The sequence below is a fragment of the Monodelphis domestica genome, chromosome 1, assembly GCF_027887165.1.
Source record: "Monodelphis domestica isolate mMonDom1 chromosome 1, mMonDom1.pri, whole genome shotgun sequence".
Lineage (NCBI taxonomy): Eukaryota > Metazoa > Chordata > Mammalia > Didelphimorphia > Didelphidae > Monodelphis > Monodelphis domestica.
In genome coordinates this window covers 384,143,131-384,152,455 of record NC_077227.1, presented here as the reverse complement: position 1 = coordinate 384,152,455, position 9,325 = coordinate 384,143,131, and the positions used below count along the sequence as shown (strand labels likewise).

General features: G+C 41.9%; 1 long non-coding RNA gene across 1 annotated transcript in view; it reads left to right on the top strand.

The window, feature by feature from the left end:
- The first annotated feature begins 2,544 nt into the window (after positions 1-2,544).
- Positions 2,545-9,325, top strand: part of LOC130456397 (uncharacterized) — a 33,560-nt gene continuing 26,779 nt past the window's right edge. The window contains exon 1 of the long non-coding RNA XR_008915180.1: positions 2,545-2,984. This is a non-coding gene — a long non-coding RNA (uncharacterized LOC130456397). The remainder of the gene's footprint in view (positions 2,985-9,325) is intronic.

Below are 9,325 nucleotides of genomic sequence, written 5' to 3'. Positions count from 1 at the left end.
TGTCACATCTTTGCCACCATGGGACTAGGTCTTCTTCACCTCTGGATAAGCTTAAACACCGTAGTTCCTAAATCATAGGTGTTACTCAACAATATTGACTGTACCAATTTCATAGATTGTCAGAGATGGAATTAAATTCTGTCTAATTCAATAAATATTAAATACTATGTGTCAGGCATTGTGCTAGACAATGAGAATATAAAAACATAGATGATACTTTCCCATCCTCACATCAATAAATACAAAGTATATTTAAGGTAAAATATGTGGTATTATTGGCTTAAAATTGGGGGAGATCAGGAGAAGGTCTTATATAGAAGATGGAACTTGAACTAAAATTTGAAGGGAATTAAATTAAGGGGTCAAGATGGGAAATTATTTGCCCAACATCACACAGAACATTAGAGGGTATAGAGGAAAGAGCCCTGGCCAATGAACCATAGAATTATAGAATCTCACTTTGGGAAAGATGTCACAGGTCATCTAAAAGAACCCCTACTTGAGTAGACCTCCTTTTAAAATTTATCAAACAAGTGATCATATAATAATTGCTTGAAAGTATCCAGGTGATATAGAAGAGAGAGCACTGAATTTTGAGTCAGGAAGACCTATGTTCAAATTCAGCTTAGACACTTGTTGTATGACCTGGGGCAACTCACTTAAATTTTGTTTGCCTCAGTTTCCTCATCTGAAGGATGGAGATAATAATAACTACTTCCCAAGGTTTTGAGGGATGATCAAATATAATGTTTGTAAAATGTGTTACAGACCTCAAAGATCTTGATAAATGTTAGCAAATATTATCTAGTTGATTGGAAAATCACTCCTTTTTTAGGCAGCCCATTTTTTAAGGACAATTCTAATAATGAGCCAGACTGTATTTTTCTGCAGCTTTTCCCAATTACTTCTACTGTAGCTTTGCTTTGTGGTGCAAAAAACCATGTTAAATATATAATAGCCATTGAATTGAAGATAGAGAATATCTTGAATTGGTCTTCTCTCCCTTAGGCTAAGCCTCACATTTCTTCTAGTCCCCTCACCCACTTGGTCACTCTCTTCTTCACTTGCACCAGCTTGCCAGTGTTCTGCCTAAAATGGGAAAACCAGGTTGACACAATGCTCCAGATGGCATCTGACTAGAACCTCAGTTTCTCTCTCTATAAAAGGTGATATAGATTAAAGTCTCTTCCTCCTCTGGCATTCAGTGATAACTATGAAGTAAGGAGGGCAAGTAACATTGAGATTTTCATTTAGAGTCTAATGGAATGTCCAGCTGAGTAGGCCATGTGAAAGACAAATGTGCCCGAAAAGGGATACTTTCATTGCTTTTTGTACTCTGCTGTCCCAGTGGATACAAGCAGTGGGCTGAGCAATTCTTCTGGTTTATGTGGGTTAAAACACTGGCAGCCCCCCTTGCCCCTTTATAAGTTAGAACCATCTGAAGGAATAGGAATAATAGTAACTGCTCAAATTTCTTTAAGATTTACAAAGCACATTATGTACAGGGACTCACTTATCTTTACTAAAACTCTAAGAATATGAGATTCAGAGGAATGGTGTGGCTTGGCTAGACAAATATACAGCAAAGCTTGGATTTGAACTTGGGTTCCAGATCTGTCCCTGCCACTCGCCAGATGTGATGATGAATTGGGCAAATGACTTTATCTCTCTGGGCCTCAGTTACTTTATTTTTATAGTTTTTTAAAATCCTTATCTTCTGTCTTAGAATCAATACTGTGGATTGGCTCTAAGGCAAAAGAGGGGTAAGGGCTGGGCAATGGGGATCAAGTGACTTGCTCAGGGTCACACAGCTAGGAAGTGTCTGAGGCCACATTTGAACCCAGGACTTCCCATCTCTAAGCGTGGCTCTCAATCCACTGAGCCACCCAGCTATCCCCTCCTTAGTCACTTTAACTGTAAAACCAGAGGGTTCAACTAGATGAAGGCTAAGTCCCTTCTAACTCCAACTTCTAAGGGATTTGAGACCAGGGCTATCCCCACAACATCATGCTGCCTCCCAAGATGAAGAGTAACCTCATCAGTGGAGCTGTGGCTCCCATTCTTTGGTCTCCACTCCAAGTCATTTTGTTGGATTCCATTGTTCCCTTGCTCCAACCCCCCACTTTTCAAAGCTTCTCTCCAAGCCCAGCCCAGCCCCCACCCTTCTCTTCCGAGCTCTAGGAGGCCCATGGGCAGGAGGCAGGATTTGGTTCTTCCTGCCTAAAGTTCTCAGGACTTTTTCCTTTTCATCCTTTCCCAGATGGAACAGAAGAGTTTGAGGAGAGGAAGGAAATTATTACAAACAACTTTCTCTGAGCGTGTTCCTCATGTTCCCAGGCATATAACTGGCAACAGTCACAGGCCTGTCATCCTCACGAACTCAGTTGTCCCCCCCTTCTTCTTCCCTTCCTCCCTTCCTCCTCCTCCTCTCCTTCCCTCCCTCCTTCCCTCCCCCTCTGACTTAATGACTTCCACATGGGCTTGGGCAGTCTGAGCCAAACCTCCCAGCATTGTCTGAAATCTCCAAATTTAGAAGAAATATGAAAATTGTCAAGCTCTCCTTCCTTAGGGGGTAAAGCCAACACTCCCCCAACACGGGCAGGTCAAGGCGAAGTGGTCACATGAGCCGGGCCAGGGCCAATGGGGGCTCTGGGAGGGCTGGACAGAGGGAGTTCAGGCCTTCTGGACTCCTCTTTCAGCTCATATAAGGTAAAACGAAGAAAGGGGCTTTCTAGCTGGGGAGATGCGGGGAGAAGTTCGGGGGGAAGGGGGCTCAGGTTAGCAGCTGTTTAAATATGCTCTGGTGGTAGCTTTGGGGTCCCAGTGGCAGTTTATAGTTTGAAGGGAAGGGATGGCCTCCTTTCCCATCCCATTCCACAGCCCCCCTCGCCCCAGCCCCTCACCCTCCTGCTGAATGCCAGATGCAGCCCATCCCTGCTGGGTGGGACCAGGATGGAGCTAAGGCCGTGACCTTGACCAAAGAGGTAAGTCCTAACAGGGACTTTGATGGAGGCTGATCTGCCTTTCTTACTTAAGGGTTTCTGATGCTCAGTTTTTGTTCCTTGTCCCCTTTTGTTCCGTTTCTGGCAGGTTCTTTAGGTTGTCCTAAGCATGAATTATTCTAGCTTCTGACAAATGCCACCTTCCTTGTCCAGGTGACCTCCACCAACTCAGCCCTTTGATGCCCAGCAGCCCCCATTCTTCCTTCCACTCCTTTCACCTCATTGGTGCCAATAGCCTGGCAAGGAGTCATATATCTTAAAAGTTTTGTTTTGTAAGCTGCAACAGAAAAATAGAGAGAGATGAATCCTAGGCACAGAGTACTGATAAGAGAGGCATTTGCTACAGAGTGAGGATTAAGACTTATGGGGTTTTAGGACTAGGGAATTTTTCTTACTGAGTATGGTTAGGGGAAGGGGGTTTTGTGCCAAGGGTGGGCATGAGAAGATTATGGTGAGTATAATGAGACTGGTGCGGGGAGAGAATATTTAGGGAAGAAAATTGTAATATTTAGGGTATATTGTAAGCATGTCTTATAAGCCCTGCCAAAGACTGTTCCTTTTGTAAACCTTGTTAAAAGACAACTACTCTGTTCTTTAAATTGGGACTGTCCAAGGAGAGCATGTAGCTGTGCTGAGCTTAGGACTGGGCAAGCTGGTTAGGGTAGGAATGTGGGATGGAGAGGTGTGGTGAGTTACATTTGGGGTCAGGAGGCTTAGGATAGCTGATGAGGAAGAGGAATGTGGGAGGGGTGACAAGGATAGGGCAAGGTATACAGGGTAAGGATAATTATATGCATAAGGGTTGAAAATCAAAGGCAGAATTTAGGGGGGGTAGGTGTCTAGGTTAGAGATAGAGAATTGAAGGAGGAAACAATTAGAGGGAAGAGTATTGGGTAGAAAGAGTTAGAGTTGGGACAAGTAAGGTTAAAGGGAATGTAGATAGAGATCATGGAACTAGAAGTAACGTTAGAAGCCTTTGACTCCAACCAAGTCATTTTATAGATTAGAAAACTGAGGCACAGGGAGTTTAAGTGTCTTGCTCAGAGTTACATAGCTAATAAATGTCAGGTGGAATTTGAACCCCAATTTTCTTTGCTCCAAGTCTCCTGCTCCATCCACTCTACCTACCATACAGTACAGACTTTATAAGAGGAACAAGGAAGATGAAAGGAAAGATCTTTTGGTTAGAGATGTATCCTAGGGAAGGAGATAAGAATAAAAGATAGGGTGATTCAGGGTCTTTGGGTGAGTACAGTTTAGGATATCTAGGACTGGGAGCTGAGGTTGGCTCAGGGTGAGAGGGGACATTGTGATAGAAGGAGTTAGAGTAGGAGGCAGGAGGTGGTGGGGGCAGCAGGATTCAGCTGATGAGGAACACTGGGCATCTCATCACTTGGTACTTGCCTTGGTTTGAATGGTTCAAGAGATCTGAAGTAGTTCTGTTTCTCCTATGTGGAGGAACGACAAGGCAGGAGGGAATCTGGAAAGTCACTTCAGGGGCTTTCCCTGCTTTATAGAATGGCATCATAGATAATTCAGGCTGGATCAGGATATGGCTGTGATTCTGCTGGGTTCTCTGAAGCCAAGGAATAGTTTTCAGCCTTTCCTTGGAGCTTTCCAGGAGAGAGGGGCTGAGGCTGCTGTTGGGAGGGAGCCCAAAGTTGCTGCCAGGCCTGTGGGCTTAGGACCCCTCCCATTTCCTCAGAGATCACCCCTCCCTCTCCGTATGCAATCTGTGACAGGTAGAATCCTGTACAGGCACTGACTAATCTCTTGGTTTTTTTTTTCAATGGTCCCCATTGTAGTCTAGTCTCAATGGCTTCCTCCTGAGTAGAGGGGGAGGAGTTTCCTTTTGCCATTTTAGTCCACAAGGAGTTGCCTATGGGGCATCCTTAAGACTATCTTCTAGAGACATCTTGATTTATTAACACCAACACCAAATCATCCAGTGAGTCTGATAGGCATGGCATATCTCTCCAGTTCAAACACAGAAGACACTATTAGGGTTTTGGGGAGACATCACAGCTCAACTATTGATCCTGAAAGTCAAAAGACCTGGTTTATAATCCTAATTCTTCTGTGTGAATTTGGGCAATTAATTTCCCCCTTTTGCAATCCAGTTTCCTCATGTATTAAATGGGAGAGGAGGATTGAATTAATTGGCCTGCTCTCATGTGCCTTGTTTTAAGACTCCTTCTGTAACAATTCATATAATTTGCTCTAAAGTCCCTTCTAGCTCTCATGCTCCATTATCTTTAGGGCCCTTTCCACTCTAATACTCCATGCATTATGATTTTATGAACTTTTAAAAAGAGATCATTTTCCTTTCCTGTCTAATGAGGGACAGTGTATCAGTTCCTGACAAGATTTTTATGTTTACCTATGAAACCTGATTTCAAATTGGCCTAGAAAGGGGAAAATCCTGGTAACTCCTTAAAAAAAAAACCTTTACCTTTTCTTTTAGCATCACTACTTAAATATTGATTCCAAGACAGAAGAGCAGTAAGAGCTAGGCAATAGGGATTAAGTGACTTGCCCAGGTTATACAACTAGGAAGTGTTTGAGACTGGATTTGAATTTAGGACCTCCTGTCTCTAGGTCTGGCTCTCTATCCACTGATCCACCTAGCTGCCCTGATAACTCATTTTTGTATTGAAAGTTTTATCATATGTTTCTTCAATTTCTTATGATGTGCTAGTGGGAACAAAGTTAAGATGTGATACCTTCTCTCAGGGAGTTTTAGTCTTCTGCTCAGTATTCAAAGCCACTGACAATTTTGTGCCTTCCTACCTTTCTAATTTTCTCATAAATACTCCCCTCCATGAACTCAGAATTCCAGCAAAGTTAGATGATTTTTGTCCTATGAACACACACTATGCTATGCTCCTGCAGCTGGATCATATCTTTCCTTGTCTACTCCTTATATGCAAAGAGCTTCCCTTCCTTTCCCTTCCCTTCCCTTCCCTTCTCTTCCCTTCCCTTCCCTTCCCTTCCCTTCCCTTCCCTTCCCTTCCCTTCCCTTCCCTTCCCTTCCCTTCCCTTCCCTTCCCTTCCCTTCCCTTCCCTTCCCTTCCCTTCCCTTCCCTTCCCTTCTTCCCTTCCTTTCCTTCCCTTCCCTTTCCTTCTTTCCTTCCTTTCCTTCCCTTCCCTTTCCTTCTTTCCTTCCTTTCCTTCCCTTCCCTTTCCTTCTTCCCTTCCTTTCCTTCTTTCCCTATCAAATATTTCCCATCCTTGAAAGACCAGCTCAAATATCACCTCCTTCTGAAGCTTTCTTTTATGCCAGGGCAGTGACAACCTTTGGCCTCTTTTCTCACATAGAATTTTGTTTTGCTAATCTCTCTTACATTTAGTGTGTAATACTGTGCATTATAGGTATATGCCAAAGACTTATCCCCTTACTTGATCCATGAAGATGGGAGCTGATATCTTCCCCAATACTTAGCAAAATACTTGGTAAATATAAAAGTCTTAATCAATGTTTTTCACTATGTAAAAAATTGTCTGCTAAAAAAGATAGGACACTTATACAGGTGTCTCCAAAAAAAAAAAGCAGAAAATGGTGAATAGTATTACAAAGAAAGGGAGGAAAATATCACTTCTAGCTGGGGTGGGAGCAGAAAGGAAGGCTTTATGGAGGTGAGGGGCATGGTTTCTGAATTTATAGGTAAGGATGGAAAATTGAGGAGGGTATGACATTGGAAAGGAATGATGGGTGCAAACTAGAGTCATTATTCTAAGGAACAGCAAATAGTTTAATTTCACTAGAATATAAGGGAGAGGAGAAAATAAAGCTCAGAAGGTAGGTTGGGATCAGATGATAGGAAGCCTTGAATGCCAAGCTAAGGAATTTAGACTTTTTCTTTTAGGTAACTGAAAGTAAAAGGCTTTTTGAGCAGAGCGGTGACATGATCAGAGCTCTATTTGAGGAAAATGAATTTTGTCAGTATACTTTGGATGGATTGGTAAAGGATTAGAGTGGGAAGGTCAGGGAGGAAGACTGGAAGCAGATTGAACAGTTGGGACTCTCGGTGGTTTAAGCAGGATGTAATGAAGTTTTAATCTGGAGTACTGGCAGTAGAAATAGAAAAGGAGAGAGAAATGGGAGAAGCACTGTAAGGAAAGACTCAATGTGATTTTTCAAATATTAGATTTTTGCTTCTCTCTCATGTCTAAGGTTTAGAGTTATAGTGACTGGGAAGATGACAGTGGCCCTAAGAGAAACAAGGGGACTCAGAGGAGGGACAGGTGGTAGGGAGAAGATGATGAGATTGATTTGAAAAACATGGAATTGGAGGGGCTATAGGTGGAGATAACCCTGTGGGCAACTGGACATGAAGGCCTGGAACTCAGGAGAGAGGTCAGAGCTGGAGGTAAAGAGTATCAGGCTCAAGTCATGGAATTAATAAATTCCACAGAGAAAAACCAGAGAGAAGGGAAAAGATTACAGACCTTGAAGAATGCCTACATTTAGCAGGGGTGTACATGCATGTATCTGTGTGTGTGTGTGTGTATGTGTGTGAGTGCACACGAGAAGGGGGTGATATGGGATAAAGAAGAGAAAGAAAAGCAAGGGGAAAAGATAGAATGAAGAATCTGTGGAAGAAAACTGGGAGAATGTAGTATCACAAAAGCCATGGAAGGAGAGTTTCATGAAGGTGTGCCAAGAGCTACAAACAAGGTTGAAGAAAAAGAGCTTTAAATCTGACAAAGATATAACAGGTAAACCTTGAGAGAGCAATTTAAGTGGAATTATGAGAAGAGTGAACAAGAGATCTTAGATATCCAGGGAGGTCAGGGCTCAGTACCACTTTTGAAGCCCTAGTCATAATCAAAATTAAATGTGTTGTAAATGAAAGAAATATAATTTGAATATTAATTTTCTTAATTTTGAAAAATGGTTTTCTAGGTTTTTGCTCTGTAAAATGTGCTATCCAGTGAAAAAGAACCCTCATGCAGCAATTCTAACATTTTTGCCTCATACATAAATAGGGGTATTCCTTTAATGGGTAAATTAAAGATATCCTTTGAGCCTAGGCCAAAAGATCCTTCTGCTTCCTCCCCCTTTGTTACTGCCCCTGATAATAATCTAACCGGAAGATTCCAAATATTTATCCTAAACCCATCATTTCCCAAAGTAGGAAACTGACTCTAGGGTCCTGAACTTAGGGCACAGAAAATAGAAAAGCAGGTCTAAAAAGGACCTTAGAGCATAGATTGTTCGTAGTGGAAGGAACAGTTCATAGCCTGAAATTCTCAAGCTGGAAATTTGCTTCTCTGGAAGGTCTCCCTTCTATCCAATAAAACTCCCCCTCCATTGGTCCTTTCATTCCATACCTTGTCTTCTTGCAATAAAATAAAACAGGCTCACAGAATATAAACCATGCCATATAAGGACTGGTTGAAGGAACTAGGGATATTTTGTCTGGAGATGACTTAATGGGGGAAGGGAGAAGATGTTCACAGTTGTGGGATATCTGAAGGGTTGATATATGGACAAGGGATTAGATATGTTCTGCCACAGAAGACAGAACTAGGACTAATGGGTAAAACATTATACAGAAGGCAGTTTTTTTTCTTAGTTTGAAAGAAAAGCTTCTTTCCGATCAGGATTTTCCCCAAATGGAATCGTTTGCTTGTGGAGGTAGAGCTTCCCTTTGTCATTGCAGATTTTTCAGTCAGAGGTTAGAAGACTGCCTATCAGGGTGCCTGTTCTTGAGATTCCTGTTCAGTTATGGGATGGACCAGGTTACTTTCAGGAGATTCTATGATCCTATGTCTATAGTCTGATCCAAAGGAACAACTGAGTTACTTCAGACTCCAAGAACAAAAAAGCTTATAAAAGGCTCTGCCATTAACTAGCCATGTAACTTTGGGTCTCAATTTCCCCATATGTAAAAGTGAGTGGTTTGGAGAAAGGTTCTTCTTAGAGGTAACATTGAGATAGAAACTGCCATAAACAAACCTAAGGAGGTTAAACTAGATGTACTTTTCAGGGGAAAAATTCTGTGAGACAGATGCAGTGTTTGATAATAGGAGGAATTAGGAAGGCTCTGGGTTAAAATATCTAATTTATGAATCATGTGAGCAGAGTCAAGAAATTTAACCTTTCTGAATCATAGTTTCCTTTTCTATGAAATGGAGATTATAATATAAAGTATTTGTACATATCAGAATTTCTAGAAGGATTAAATGATAAATATACAGAGCATTTTGTGAAGTTAAAAAGTTCAATGTGAATAATATTTTTAAAAAAATTTAGAAGGCATTGGGGCACAGTGGGAAAATATCCTTGACTTGAGTCAGGGGAGACACGAGTTTGAATC